A 16,770-nucleotide genomic window follows, 5' to 3' on the forward strand; every position below is an offset into this window, starting at 1 on the left:
GAGGGCCCAAGCGGGCATTTTAGTCAGTTTTACTCAAGGATTCAAGGCTACAATCAGAGGCGATTTAAGGAACTTCTCAGGATAAAAGGGACACTAAAGACTCCCACAGAAACCACAGTAGAAGCAGTGTTTTTACAGTAAAGCACAACAAATATCTGCCCTGGTAATCAATACACTGCGTAGAATAACCTACGCACATACAGTACTGTGCAGAAGACTTAGTCCTGCCAAGGAAAATTGTTGGCTATCTTTGTTGGTATAAAACTATGACTTGCAATAACCATCCACTATACCCAAGTATTCATTAACTCAACTACCGGCACACCATGTTTGCCTAATCAATACCTCACTGAGTTTAATTAAGTTCGATGAGCTGGTACTGAAATTTAACAAAAACATTGAATGCCCAGGGTGCCCCTGAGGAGAGGTTTAAAAAGCAAAGTGTTCTTCATGGCAACCCTATAAGATTTCAGCAACTTTTTTAAATTTCTGTTTTGTGTGTGTTACTGTTCATTTAAGGTAAGGTATACTTTACTGTCCCCAAGAAAGCTGGTCTTGGGCTCCAAGCCACTGCATCACACAACACGCTTGGCATCACCATGCACATGCACGCAAATACAGGACAAATAGGTCATTTGCATACACTCACCTAAAGGATTATTAGGAACACCTGTTCAATTTCTCATTAATGCAATTATCTAATCAACCAATCACATGGCAGTTGCTTCAATGCATTTAGGGGTGTGGTCCTGGTCAAGACAATCTCCTGAACTCCAAACTGAATGTCAAAATGGGAAAGGAAGGTGATTTAAGCAATTTTGAGCGTGGCATGGTTGTTGGTGCCAGACGGGCCAGTCTGAGTATTTCACAATCTGCTCAGTTACTGGGATTTTCACGCACAACCATTTCTAGGGTTTACAAAGAATGGTGTGCAAAGGGAAAAACATCCAGTATGCGGCAGTCCTGTGGGCGAAAATGCCTTGTTGATGCTAGAGGTCAGAGGAGAATGGGCCGACTGATTCAAGCTGATAGAAGAGCAACTTTGACTGAAATAACCACTCGTTACAACCGAGGTATGCAGCAAAGCATTTGTGAAGCTACAACACGCACAACCTTGAGGCGGATGGGCTACAACAGCAGAAGACCCCACCGGGTACCACTCATCTCCACTACAAATAGGAAAAAGAGGCTACAATTTGCACGAGCTCACCAAAATTGGACAGTTGAAGACTGGAAAAATGTTGCCTGGTCTGATGAGTCTCGATTTCTGTTGAGACATTCAAATGGTAGAGTCAGAATTTGGCGTAAACAGAATGAGAACATGGATCCATTATGCCTTGTTACCACTGTGCATGCTGGTGGTGGTGGTGTAATGGTGTGGGGGATGTTTTCTTGGCACACTTTAGGCCCCTTAGTGCCAATTGGGCATCGTTTAAATGCCACGGCCTACCTGAGCATTGTTTCTGACCATGTCCATCCCTTTATGACAACCATGTACCCATCCTCTGATGGCTACTTCCAGCGGGATAATGCACCATGTCACAAAGCTCGAATCATTTCAAATTGGTTTCTTGAACATGACAATGAGTTCACTGTACTAAAATGGCCCCCACAGTCACCAGGTCTCAACCCAATAGAGCATCTTTGGGATGTGGTGGAACGGGAGCTTTGTGCCCTGGATGTGCATCCCACAAATCTCCATCAACTGCAAGATGCTATCCTATCAATATGGGCCAACATTTCTTAAAGAATGCTTTCAGGACCTTGTTAAATCAATGCCATGTAGAATTAAGGCAGTTCTGAAGGCGAAAGGGGGTCAAACACCGTATTGGTATGGTGTTCCTAATAATCCTTTAGGTGAGTGTATATTCTAATGTTAATTCACATTTTCTGAGTACAAAATACAGATAATAGTTTTGCACAGTACTGTATGAAAGCAAATGCACTTTAACATCAGAGATCTTTGTCTGTCTAGGCTTTGAGTGCCGCCATGGCAAGGACTTTAAGTGTAAATGACGTGAGAATGACTACAGGCCTCTCAGCAAACAGAATCACCTGATGTGGGGATGAGCCAGAGAAAAATCTGTTTATTGCAGACCAGGGGCCTGTATCACAACACAGGATTACTTTCTTAGCCAGATAACTTGTTCGGATTTAAGGTACCTCAGTTGAAATGGACTTTATCTTTGTTCGCTTACATTTAGCCCAGACTGCCTTAAATCTGACAAGTTATCTGGCTGCACAAGAAATCCTGCTTCATGTTACAGGCCCCCAAGTTTCCAATGCCACAGAGGTTCACTGAGGCTAAGCGTGAATGTGGTCAATAAGAGGGAAAGCAAAACAAAGCACTACTGACTCAAGAAGAAAGAATAATATTCAATTGAATTTGGCAGAATATCATCCAGTGTATGGATGGCCCATTTACCTAACACCCCCCCCCCCCCCATAAGCCCCACGTCATCACTCCCTGTGTGTAAATGACAAGAACTGCATTCCTAGTCACAAAAACAATGTGTGTCCTTTGTCTAGTCATAGTGACCAAGCAGATATACATTGCCACATTGACATGGCATACCTTCCTAGTGTCCGTGAAGATGTAAAGCTGTGAGCTTCCACCTCCTGGTGCCCATCACTACAATATACAAGTACCAGTGGAGCTGGGAGGAAGCAAAAACCTGGACTGCCTGTGGGTTCTGGAGGAGTGGATTGGGTGACACTGGTGTATAAGAAAGAACGGCAGGTAAACTGATGATGAAAGGCACCCCACACACTTAAGGTAAAGAATAATTTGTTTCTTATCTCTTTTGTCCTACAATATATTAAGGGAATTGATGTACACAGAGAGGCCCTGTAGCTTCCCAAACAAGCAATATTAAACCACTTGTTTACATTATATTAAATTTGGCCGACACTCTGCAAAATTCATGTAGGTGAAATACCAATACCTAAACTCATACAAAGTGTAAAGTAAAATGGTGCATGTGGAACTATCTCTTTTATTTGGGAGTTTGAATATAAACTGATCAGAAAACACTGGAAGTGAAGAGGCAGGTCGCCGACACTCTCCAGGGAAGCATGAAAACGGTGGGTGGAGCTGGACTCTGGATGACTTATACGTGACCTTGGTCTTATCTTCGATTCTGCTCTCACCTTTGAAGATCATATAAACTTTCTATCTGAGACAGCTTTTTTTCACCTATGCAACATTCCACGCCTTACTCAGTACCAAGGTTGCTGAAATGCTCATTCATGCATCTCATCGAGATTATTGTAAGGCCCTGTTCATTGGTCTCCCAGCTAAATCCATCGCACCTTCAGCACACATCACCTCTATACTCCATGACCTTCAGCACACATCACCTCTATACTCCATGACCTTCACTGGTTTTCTGTTCTTTATCTCACTCAATATAAAATTCTTCTTTTTACATGTAAAGCACTCCATGGTTATACTCCTCACTATCTTACAGAATTACCCTTAAAATGATGTTGAATAACCACTTATGTACATTTCAAGTTACGAACGGCCATTCGGAATGTAACTCGTTTGTAAGTAGAGGAAGTCTGTCTCAAAGTGTCCTCCCTGACATGGATTAGGTGGTAAGCTTAATCTTAGATAAGATTTATTGACACTGTACAAATACGATGATGTCATTCGGAGCATGCCTGTAGATGCCATATTAAGGGATATTACAGAACAAAAGAGTAGCATTGAAGAGCTCAGATTCAAAGCACCTGCATGCCACCATCTTGGTTCATAAGTCTCAGGGTGTTTCTCAATATGTGTTCTTGACTGTACTTGTGTCCTCGTGTACACATCACTTTACATCATCTTCCGTTGCTGAAGACCAGTTCCAATACTCAAGAACAGAAGTACAGAGGACTGTAAAAATTCCAGGATGTCGTTCTTGCACAACCCCAAAATATCAAGGATGCATCTGTGGCATCCTTGTCAAACAAGACAAATCCCATGATTCATTGCACCCCAAGTTCGGTCTTGGGAAGCAAGCTAGCAAGACTGGTTTTGCCAAGACCACAAGTATGATCTTCTCGTTCTTGGTATTGAGAAACATCCTCAGTTTACGTTGTTATGTTCAAGTAAAAGAGTAAAATGGCTGAAGATTAGAACACTGCTATCTAGTGGACGGGGTTTAAATACAACACAAAATGAACCACCGTCTGCCACGAACCATTGCGTGTAAACTATTATTAATTAAAATTCAATACAGTGTTTTTGAGAATCAATACAGAATTATAAAACATAATATCACAACACTCAAGTGTATTGATATTTTCTTACACCCGAACTGCATAGTAGACGTGTGTGTGCATGCACCACAATGTTCCTACAATGTGATTTAAAAAATTTTGACCTTATGACATCTTTTCGGTCCCCAATTTTATTTTATTTTTGTTTGGTTAGTTATGGTTAAGGTTAAGACTGGGTAGGGATTAAGGTTGTCATAAGTGGGATTAGGGTTTTTCCCGTAGAAATGAATGGAGAGTCCCACAAAGGTATAAATACCTTATCTCTCTCTCTTTCTCTCTCTGAGTGTGTGTGTGTGTGTGTGTTAATGACAAAAATAATGCTTATTGTGATGTGACAATAATAATACTCGGGTAGCCAATAGTGGTGAAAGTTAGGGTCTGGTACAGTGCCATTTAGGTGGCAGCAATGAGCAAATGAGGACTTGTGGTGAACTGTAATTGGACTTCTTTGCAAGCCATGGATTGTCCATAATGATCACCATGTTCAAACACAGGGATAAGTGTGCATGGTTCCAGAGCACCCTAGACCAGTGGTTCTGATCCTGAGGGACCCCCTGCCAGAATGTTTTCTTCCCAACCCTACCTTAATCAGGCTCAGATGGTCCATAATAGGTTAGTAATGAATGTGGCAGGTTGAAAGCAGTGTGGGTTGGAATGAAAGCATTCTGGCAGGGGGTCCTCCAGGAACAGTACTGAGATCCACTGCCCTAGAACAAAGGTCACTGGCTGAATTTTTGAATCATCAGTCCTGTGGCTATGTGTTTGGACACTTGGATTCAGTGCATGGGCAGGAAACTGTATGGGCCAGGGTGACCCAGAAGAGCAGTCATGCTCTTAACTAATTCAAGTCACACTGCCAAAAAAAACTCTCCCATGTGTTGACCGAGGCTGGGAGCCTTGAGCCTGACAAACTCTGTTGAAGGCCTCAGTCATTGCAGTTGCCACAAAGTGTATTTGGTGCCCTGCCATGGCAGTAACCTACTGGTGGACACCAGTGGTGAGGAAAGCTGTCAAGATGAAGAAGGACGCCTTTAGGGAAATGCCTGGATGTCTCGTGAGACAGATGAAAAGTACAGAGAAAAGAGCTGCAGTGAAGGCAGTTATGTTGCTAGAGACCTGTGTAAAGAAGGTGTTTGGAAGGCTATGGAGAGAAGCCAAAAAGACAGCTTAGCAATCCTTTCAACATCTCAGGAGGGCAAGCTGGAGCACTGATCAGGCCATGTTCAGCAGGAGTGGGAATTGGTGAACTACTCTGGAGATATTGTTGAGCGATGAAAGGAACATTCGAGGAACCACTTAGATGTAGAAAACTGTCACTCATTCTGTTGTTATGGTGGTCTCTATGGAAATAGATGTACCATCTATGGTAGATGAAGTCCTTCCTGGGATAATTAGGAATTTGTCTTTAAGTACTATGGTACTAGTTGTTGTGGTGAAATGCTGAAATTAAGTGACACATTACTGAACGGCTAACCCGAAGAGACACATCTGGGATTGGACTGTCTCATTCTCCAGAAACTGAAGATGAATAATTGATACATTGTGGTTGCCTCTGATGATTGGTGAGTTTTTTTGTTGATACACATATGAGAAGAAGAGAGGTTGTGTTTGTGTGTTCTCTCCATGTTTTTGAGAATAGGTGAACTGGTGTCTAAATTGTCCGTACTGGGTGTGCCCTGCAGTACACTCGTAAAAAGTGCTTCTTACCTTGTGTTTTCTTGGACAGGATTCAGGAACTTCCATTACTACACATGATCAGCAGAATGGAAGATAGACGTTTCAACATCTCAGGAGGGCAATTTAGAAGTACTTATCTGTGCAGAGTAGAATACTGAGCGGAATGTATCCTATTACTTCTTAATTCCAGCTTCAAATGTTCCACATACAACTTCAGTCGTCTAAACTCCGAATATTTGCATTTACGAAGCCAGTGAGGTCCCACCGAGATTTGAACTCGGATCGCTGGATTCAAATTCCAGAGTGCTAACCATTACACCATGGGACCACCTTCCTGCAAAACTTCATAAAGGAATATCTAAAGTGTTTAAATTGTGTTACGACTATAGTACAGTAATGTCTAATGTTTTATAGAGTATCCAAGACTTTTACAACTTCATTAACAACTCTGCCATAAAGCACCAGCTAAATGCGCACAATTAGAAACTGCAAGCTACGCATTAGTCAGTTTCACGTCTTTATCGCTACTGACGAACTCTCGCGATACTTCCAGCGCTTCTGTTGCTTCCAGTAACATGAAACATTCCGGGAAATGCATTTTTATAATGGAGTGTTAATAGTTGCTTGTGATTCACTGAATAATACTCATTAGCAACAACATAATTTCACCTAACATCTAGAATATATCGTAAATCCCCGTGTGCTATAAAACAAATGTATAAAGGTACCAAATTTGTCACACATGTAACACCATATGTAATATGTAATAATAACAACACATGTCATGACTGGTTACCCATCCGTAAATATCCTAAAACCACCACTTAAATATTTATTGATATTTTTATACATAGACGGGAAGGATGCAGCGTGGGCTGCCCCTAGTGGTCATTGAACGACAGACATCGAGGCGAATCGCATCGCGCATCCCTGTAACACATACAGGTACATCGTGATTCGTGATACATAGTGAGTGCCAGATGCTGTCGCTGTCAGTAAATATCATTTGGCTGAAAAGTGATTAAATACAAAAGAAATACATGGAATACAAACGGCATGTTGTGGTGAATTGGAGATTTTAAATATTTATTTCCGGTGTTTAACGTTATTCGTAAGAAACTTTACAGTAAGCATTATTGTTTAACGTATACAGGGATTAATTAATATATGATGTGGTTAGATCCATCCATCCATTATTGTAACCGTTTAATCCCCCCTGGGGTTGCGGGGGGGCGGAGCCTATCCCGGGAACAACGGGCGCAGGCGGGAACCAACCCTGTGCAGTCGCCAGCACACCGCAGGGCACTCACACTCACACAGCCACACCCACACTCACACAACTACGGGGACAATTTAGACTCACCAATCAGACTACCCTGCACGCCTTTGGACTGTCGGAGGAAACCGGAACAAAAAAATGTGGTTAGATCTAGATCTGCAGGAAAATAAGCGTGAAGGCAGAATGAACTGAAACTTCTCGTCTTTTATATACATACATACACAGACACACACTCCAGAGAACACATCTCCACTGGTGGAGTGCTTTACAGTGCTGCATCCGACACTTTGCATTGCACTTGGTGATGTAAGGCTTAGATGCCGCTGCTCGGCCATGGAAACCCATTCCATAAAGTTCTCTATGCACTGTTCTTGAGCTAATCTGACAGCCACATGAAGTTTGGAGCTCTGTAGCTATTGACTCTGCAGACAGTTAGAACATAAGAACATAAGAAATTTACAAACGAGAGGAGGCCATTCGGCCCATCAAGCTCGTTTGGGGAGAACTTAGCTAATAGCTCAGAGTTGTTAAAATCTTATCTAGCTCTGATTTAAAGGAACCCATGGTTTTAGCTTCCACTACAATAGCAGGAAGACTATTCCATACTCTGACTACACGCTGTGTAAAGAAGTGCTTCCTCAAATTTGTTTTAAAATGTTCTCCCGCTAATTTCCACTTATGGCCACGAGTTCTAGTATTTAGGCTAATATTGAAATAGTCATTTGGCTGAACGGCATCCAGACCCGTTAGAATCTTATAGACCTGAATCATATCCCCCCTTAGTCTCCTTTGCTCAAGGCTGAACAGATTCAGTTCCGCTAACCTCTCCTCATAAGACATTTCTCTAAGACCAGGAATCATTCTCGTAGCTCTTCGTTGCACCTTTTCTAAGGCAGCAATGTCCTTCTTGAGGTATGGTGACCAAACCTGCACACAGTATTCTAGGTGGGGTCTTACCAAGGAATTATATAAGTGTAACATCACCTCCCTTGACTTAAACGCCACACATCTAGAGATATAACCCAACATTCTGTTCGCCTATTTTATTGCTTCCCCACATTGGCGAGAGTGGGACATGGAAGCATCAACATACATACCGAGATCTTTCTCGTGATCAGCTACCTTTATTTCAGTGGAACCCATAAAATACCAGTTGGTGACTTCTGCACACTGTGCGCCTCAGCATGCGTTGCCCCCGCTCTGTGATTTTACACAGCCTACCACTTGTTCCCAGTTGCTTCTGCTTTGTTATAATAACACTAATAGTCGACCATAGAATATTTCGTAGCAAGGAAATTTCACGAATGGACTTATTGCACAGGTGGCATCCTGAGAGCGACCCATTCTTTCGCAAATGTTTGTAGAAGCAGTCTGCATGCCTAGGTGCTTGATTATATACACTGCGGCTATATGGAAGGGATTGGAACACCTAAATTCAATGTTTTGGAGGGGTGTCTCAATACTTTTGGCAATATAGTGTGTGTGTGTATATATATAACTATATATATATATAGTTTAGTTACAACTAATATGACTGATAAACGCAAGGGAAACGTGCCTGAAATTTTACGTCACGCATATTACAATAAAATCACGTAATTTTAGATGTGAATTAGCACGGTGACCCTCGAGAAGGATCAGGAGAAACGTTTAGAACTGAGATAGGTGAAACAATTTTGACCACTAGAGGGGGCGATACGCCAGCATATCCATCCATCTGTGGCCAGTAATAGTTGATAGCCAAGAAAATTACTATTTACACTAAATAAATGTTACAAAAATCGTATAAAATACCAATTTCCTTATGAGAAATCTCGACATGAAGCCACAGTCAGGTGAAACTGAGTACTTCCAAATTGTTATAGAGGAGTCATTGTAGAAAATGAAGAAGATCTGATAACAAGAAGGTCCTTAAGCTCGATTGCTGCAGGAGCACTTGATGAGCCTGCTCTCTGACCCTCACTCGTATGTTGATTTGGACAAAAAATATCTGCTAAATAAATCAATCTATTGCCTGCTTAGAACAGGTATAAGCAACCAAGGATCCAGCAATCAATATGTCATAGACTGGCTCTTGACAAAGTTGCGATGAAAAAACTGAGGAAAAAAATCATTCAAAGTACTGATATGCCTCTAAGAATTAAGATAAAACTGGGCAAAACATTGTATTTTCTGTGGCTCTTTATGGATATAAAACCTGGAAAATAAAGTAAGACAGGAAATTGTGATATTGATATGTTTGAAGTACGTGGCTGGCAAAGACTTGGACTGCAGGGGTAATATACAACTGGATTCTTCATCAAATTAAGCCTGGACTTTCACTTGAAGCACAAATAACCCAATTTAACCTTAGTCCTTTGTTAGCTTTCTGTTATGTTAAATCAGTCGGTGCCGACCCGTGTCTTAAATCAGCCATAAAATACTTCCAAAACAATTGTTTATTATCCAATTTGTTTCTTACCTCTTGGTGACCTTGTTAGGCTTCCTTATCCATGAAAAGATTGGTTTTACTATTTTTGGTGTGGCTTTCTGGACCTTTCTTTTGAAGCATACCTCTCATTTTCAATAAAAAAAAATAATGGTAAAATAAACCTCAAGAGAATTATATAAATAAACGGAATTGGTCTTATCTTGCCTTACATGTATGGGCATGCCTTGCCTTGATTTTGTTTTAATTTATTTTGTTTAAATAGAGGTTCCTGACAAAGTCAAAAAGCCTTGATGCATTACACAAATTTATGTGGTGCCTTTATGCATTGTAAACTTACAAACGGGTTGGTGCCAAGCATAACATGATAGCAAGGTTAAGCTGTCTCATTTTTGGCATATCAGGAGACCCAGTGATTTGGGAAAGATGTAACGTTTGAAAAATTGATGGTAAAAGACGAAGAGGATGACCAGCAATAATGTAGATTGACTCACACATCACAGAAGACCAGACATTCTGGAGGAACATTGTCTATATGGTTACAAGGAATCAATATCGATGTCATGGTACCTGATAATAATACTACAATTCTAATTCCAAGTGAAGGAAAGTATAACACAAGGTCATGACAGACCTGGGGAAGCTTCTGTCACTTCAGTTTTACCGTCATCTTAGTTTTCCTGCAGAAAACATCCCTTCTCTGGCATCAAGCATACATGCTAGGCTACCAAAAAGCCAGTATGACTGAGAAAATATGATGGATTGCGTGTTTTTCAAGCCAAACTTAGAGGACAAGGAATCCTAAAAATGTTAAGCCAGGTCAAGTGCACGAAAGATCACTGGGGAGGGTTTGGGGTTTTTCTGGGGCAGTAGCTGGAGCTGTTTTCTGGGGCCAGTTGTGGTGTAGAAACACACAGGAAAGAGCCTGGATTTAAAATGGAAAAGCTGAGCACAGAAGTAACCCATCGTGTACAAGCACAACATTGAATTTTACCACAATAACTAAAAATAATCAAGGGCGTAGGTCTCGTTTCAATGTTGGTAGAGATTCAACTAGCCCCGAACCCCTCGTCACCATAAACACACACGGTATTCACACAATATTGGTAAGGACATGTCCCTACTGTCCATACCCAAATCTATGACCTTGAAACTAAGCCTGGAATATATACATTTTCAGATACTAATTAAGTTACTAATTTATTTGCTATGATCAAAGAGTTTACATTAGTTTTGTAGTGCACATCAACAGTTTCAAAGTTCATGTTATACACTGTTGCACCATTACACAGTCAGAGAAAAGTACACTGTAATTCCTTTTGAAAATGCCCAACATCTGCAATATAATAGGAAGAATATAACATGTGGAATGGCTGAACAAGGCCATGCAAAATTGACAACGAGCACACATGTATACATCAGCCTCGAGAGGCAGTGGCAGCATTAGGAATTGTTGGGGGGTAAATGGTTGCATGGCTGGCTGTGCTCTGAGGTTCTTGGTGGCATATCTGTCTCTAATGAGGACCAGCAGCACGTGGGCACAGCATCACACAGAAGCTGAGGCAAGAACTCGGAAGTGGTATACAAGTGTGCAGACAGTGCCAAGGGGAAGAACAGCACACGTGTCAGGGAGCCACAGGGACTGAAGGATGTGCAGGACCCAGAGGTGCTGCATGCTCCCTGTAGGTAAACACACTTGGTTCCAGGGAGAAAACATGGGCTAACCTCAGCCATGCTCCCTAGGACCTCAGCCATGCTCCCTAGGATCTTAGCCGTGCTCCCTATGGCTTCAGTCATGTTCCCTAGTACCTCAGTCATGCTCCCTAGGACCTCAGCCATGCTCCCTAGGATCTTAGCCGTGCTCCCTAGGGCTTCAGTCATGCTCCCTAGGACCTCAGCCATGCTCCCTAGGACCTCAGCCATGCTCCCTAGGATCTTAGCCGTGCTCCCTATGGCTTCAGTCATGTTTCCTAGGACCTCAGTCATGCTCCCTAGGGCTTCAGCCATGTTCCCTAGGATCTTAACCGTGCTCCCTAGGGCTTCAGTCATGTTCCCTAGGACCTCAGTCATGCTCCCTAGGACCTTAGCCGTGCTCCCTAGGGCTTCAGTCATATTCCCTAGGATCTTAGCCATGCTCCCTAGGGCTTCAGCCATGCTCCATAGGACCTCAGCCATGCTCCATAGGACCTCAGCCGTGCTCCCTAGGATCTTAGCCGTGCTCCCTAGGGCTTCAGCCATGCTCCCTAGGATCTTAGCCGTGCTCTCTTGGGCTTCAGCCATGCTCCCTAGGATCTTAGCCGTGCTCCCTAGGACCTCAGCCAAGCTCCCTAGGATCTTAGTCGTGCTCCCTAGGGCTTCAGCCATGCTCCCTAGGACCTCAGCCATGCTCCCTAGGACCTCAGCCATGCTCCCTAGGATCTTAGCCGTGCTCCTAGGGCTTCAGTCATGTTCCCTAGGACCTCAGTCATGCTCCCTAGGACCTCAGCCATGCTCCCTAGGACCTCAGCCGTGTTCCCTAGGGCTTCAGCCATGTTCCCTAGGGCTTCAGTCATGTTCCCTACGACCTCAGTCATGCTCCCTAGGACCTTAGCCATGCTCCCTAGGACGTCAGCCGTGCTCTTTAGGGCTTCAGTCATGTTCCTTAGGACCTCAGTCATGCTCCCTAGGACCTCAGCCGTGCTCCCTACGACTTCAGCCATGCTCCCTAGGACCTCAGTCATGCTCCCTAGGGCTTCAGCCATGCTCCCTAGGACCTTAGCCGTGCTCCATAGGGCTTCAGTCATGTTCCCTAGGACCTCAGTCATGCTCCCTAGGATCTTAGCCGTGCTCCCTAGGGCTTCAGACATGCTCCCTAGGGCTTCAGCCATGTTCCCTAGGACTTCAGCCATGTTCCCTAGGACTTCAGCCATGCTCCCTAGGACCTTAGCCGTGCTCCCTAGGGCTTCAGACATGCTCCCTAGGACCTTAGCCGTGCTCCCTAGGTCTACTTACTACACAGACTTCTCCACACTATTTTGCCTGCCAAGGAGGCTGTTTCAATACCTTCCAGTAAATACGAGCTGCCCCCACAGCAAAAGTTAACTATTCACCACAGATGCTGATCATGTGATTGGCACAGCTGAAGCCCGGTGCTTCTTTGCCGGAAGCACAGAGAAGGCCAGTTACTCCTGGCCAGGAAGTGTATCATTAGCGCTGGCAAACAAAGCTCCACAAACCACGAGGCTGGACAGACTGGTCTCCTGGTAAACATATATAAGTTTTTTGGAGGGCAACCTCCTTCCCCCTCTGTAGCAAATCTAAACAGGACTGGGACATGGTAGAGACAAAGGAATTGACTGGCCTGGAACTGTGTACAGGCCTGGTCCCCTGACCATGCCTTATGATCAGCCAAACAGGCAAAGTTTTGGTTTTTAAAGAATTCTTTACAACGAGAGCAAGGTTTTGCGGAGCCACTCCTTGGTCAGAGAGCTGGCTTGCTCTAATGAGGTCTGTGCCATTTATAATCCTTTCAGTCAGGAGTTCGGTGTCATTATGCTTCACCCTGCTATACGCCCCCCCCCCCCTCAAAGGAATTATGCCTTTTTGGAATTTAGGCCTGTAATCACCAACATGGCAACTTTTATTTAAAAGACAAAAAAATATGAAAAATGATAAAGCATCCTGTTTTGTGCTGAGTTGTATTCCTTTTCTGTGTATCACAGAGATTTATGCCTAATGCATAACCAGCATGCATGGACTTGCATTCCTTCACCAAACATCTGGCCTTTTTTCAGGACTGCTGGTGGATAAAAACGTTTGAAAATCACCAACTGCTTGTGATATCACAGAGTGGAATGTTTCATGTGTAACCTCTATTGGAGTGATCACATGCCGAAAGGCTGTATGCTTTGAGCCTCTCCCTGCTATTGGTGTGCAAGGGTTCTCGCACGAGCTTCATTATACCAGCTACCAACAGAGTGACGGCAGTATGATGGAGGGGTGGGTAGGTGGGTATTGAGTGAAGGGTGTTTTTCCACTCTTGTGCAACTCTTGACATTGATCTGGAGCTAATGAACATTGGGACTGCAGTTGATTTAGGCTTCACTATAGATTTCAGAATCATTTTCCCTCTCTTTCACACTCTTCGTGCATCCGTCTTCCAGCTCTGCAGCTCACGGTATCAGACTACAGTCAAGCAGGCATTTTGTAAATTCATAGAAGCTGCTTGTCTGGAAGGCAGGAGATGATGCGAGCATGCTGATTTATGATCATGTGATATGATGTTGCACCTGCGCAATGGTGCTTGCCTTTGATGCAAATCAGTCGGGTCAAAGTGTAGCTGCTGATTTCATGAAAGGAGGACGGCCAATGGCAGCAGTTAAGGGCCGCAGTAAATTTCCACGAAATGGAAACGGGCAGGTACTAAATAATCAAATCCTTGGTTTAGAGAAAAACTGAAATCTTTGCATCACTTTCCAGTTGCAGATCAAACGGTAACAGTATAAGCTTATGTGCCTGCAGACAATGTTACTGCAAAATATATCCTGTTAGTCCCTAGCTGATCAGTTTCTTAGCTTTACATTTAAGAGAGAAACACACGTAAACAGATAAATCAATTTCTTGAATGTCTTCTTGGAAAACCGAAAGAAGGTCCGGAAAATGTAATCCAGTACTCTCTCTTTGGCATTTACAAAAGCAAAAACTCAAAAAAGATCATGTTTACATTGACAAAAGAATTAGTAATACTTTACTTAAAGTAGTCATAATGCATTCATAAAGAATTATAAACATGGATATTAATATTTATCAAAAGGATATTAATATTTATCATAACACATTATTCTGCACTATAGATGCCTTTGTAATGCATTATAATGGTTGGTATAAGTATCATGGGTGCTTTGTACTGCATTATAAAGGTATCTATAGTGTATCATAGATGAGAAGTTCATAGAGCATTCATAATGCATAATAAACATGGGTATAATGTGTTATGCCTTTTTATAAATAATTATAGCCACATTTATAATGCTCTATGAATGCATTATGATGAATTATGAGGGTATAACGCATTTATATGACTGCTTTAAGTTTTACCAAAAATTCTCATTAAATTATTTACCAATAGCCTAATGCCTTACTTATACTGGACATTAGATGCCTGTCACCGTTCACTTGACACTAAATAGACTGAAGAGTCAGGGTAGGCACTGATATACCTAAAGCATTAAAGAATGAGGGAGCTGTACAACTACATTTACAGCGTGACCAAATGAAGTGATGCGTATGGGATCACCAGTGCAGACTATTCAGTGATGGGAGGACGGTTAGCACCACCACCGGACCGCAGAAACCACAGAAAATCACAGAGCTGCAGATTGATTGCAAACTCAGTACAGACACTGTGCATGTGGATTGTATTGTCTAGACTGTATGTATCAAGGAAGGAAAATAAGGCTTGTTCTGTGCTGTACAGCACTGGCACACCTGCCCTCTACAATGGCCCACCACCACAAAACATCTACCACAGCACGAATAACTGCATATTGAGTATTTTATCAGGGAAATTCACTGCCCAGTACTTCAAATCAATGACATACATTCATCCCTCAATGTGCTTACTTACTCAGTAAGTACGGAACCATTAAATTGATCCAAGTGTCTTTTATGTTTTTGTATAGGGTTTTGTCTTTGCTTTTGTGTTTTACAAGCAGGAACATTTCTAAATAATAACTAAAATAATATCGAGTGCTGAAAAGAGGCTTCAGAGCAGGGTGAAAAACAGACACATAAAAACATAAGTGTTCAGTGTTCACAGGCACACTAACACGCAAGCACCAGGACTCAGACATATTCATAGACAACAAAGTTCGAAGTTCAGGTGCTGCTGGGGAGGTGGGCATTACTGTTATGTCCTTCAAAGTAAAAATATTGAGCTTTAAATTAAAACACGTTAACTTTATATATCAATACTAGCCAAGAAACAAAATTATGTAAATAATATAGAATAGCATTAAGGTATCGGTACACAACATAATACAAAGACACGTGCCATTCAGCACTTCCGGCATTGCCATGTGGGGATCAAGCACGGTGTGATCACATGGCTAAAGGGCACAGCGAGGTCAGAGGAAGCTGGAGTGAGTAGAACAGAGGTCGGTCTCTTTCACCTTTGCCTTATATTCAGAGATTTTTTGACTTAAGAAAGTTTTACTTCAGTTCATTAAGTGATAATCAGCGGCACAGCGGTAAGTTTCTAATGCATTGATTTTGGCAGGCTACTAAAATTCATAACAGTAATGTAATTAAAGCGTGTTCGTGATTTTTCAATTTTGAATTAGACTGCAGAGAAAAGACAGGACAGGACGGTATACATGCAGCAACCGTATAAAATGTTTTCCCGTAGTTTATCAGTGGGACCTCTATACAGCGCATGGGCATAATAATAAGTTACTGCAAAACGTTGTGCATTTGTATATTTTATATAGGAATGACACCTTCAACCTCACGAAGTCCCAAGTTGTTTACCTCTCAGCCAGTTATCTGACGTCACGACACACCCCTATTTCGGAGGGGCGTTGTCCCGTGTAAGTTTACAAGCGTTGGATTCGACCAAGCAGAATGCGGCTGTTAAACAATTAGGCCAATAGAAACGGGGAATGCACTCCGAGCCGGCGCTCCGATTGGCTGTTTCCGTCGTCATGAAGCGCCATCTGTCTATATGCCAATGTCTGGGGCGGGGTCAAACAGAAGTGATGTCTAACTATTTAGTGGCTGTCCGGAAAGATAGGACTCGCTCCTCGTGTGAGTTTGATTAGTTTTTTCTACGCTTTGTTTTTTGTTTTCTTCCCGTGCATAGAGTTTTTCTGTTTCACGTGTCGGTAATATGCGATCGCAGACGTAAAGGTGTGTTGCAGTGTTTTAAATAGTAAGATATGATCCAGCGTAGCCAGCTACGGACCGTGTGTTAACGTGATCAGTGCTGATCAGAAACTTAGTAACGTGAACGTTGGGGAAGGGGCCTGCCGGCCGATGCGTCAGGAATGGTGGTTTCTCGGCGAGCAGCAGTAACGCAGAGTTACATTTATTCAATCACTAGAGGTGAGGAGTCAGCTCGATTGCTGCCTAGCCTATGTAG

The 16,770-nt window shown here is 42.7% G+C and overlaps 1 protein-coding gene and 1 non-coding gene across 5 annotated transcripts in view; one reads left to right on the plus strand and one right to left on the minus strand.

Moving 5' to 3' along the window:
- Nucleotides 1-6,202: 6,202 nt before the first annotated feature.
- On the minus strand, nt 6,203-6,274 carry trnaq-uug (transfer RNA glutamine (anticodon UUG)). The gene has a single exon. It is a non-coding gene; the product is annotated as a tRNA-Gln (tRNA).
- A 9,479-nt stretch (nt 6,275-15,753) lies between these two features.
- Nucleotides 15,754-16,770, plus strand: part of LOC111840340 (vitamin D3 receptor B) — a 35,585-nt gene continuing 34,568 nt past the window's right edge. The window contains exon 1 of one of the 4 annotated variants that reach the window (XM_023805057.2): nt 15,754-15,880. The gene's annotated coding sequence lies outside the window, so the exon portion shown is untranslated. The other 3 variants (XM_023805056.2, XM_023805059.2, XM_023805058.2) reach the window with 3 other exon arrangements.

The sequence above is a fragment of the Paramormyrops kingsleyae genome, chromosome 6, assembly GCF_048594095.1.
Source record: "Paramormyrops kingsleyae isolate MSU_618 chromosome 6, PKINGS_0.4, whole genome shotgun sequence".
NCBI lineage: Eukaryota > Metazoa > Chordata > Actinopteri > Osteoglossiformes > Mormyridae > Paramormyrops > Paramormyrops kingsleyae.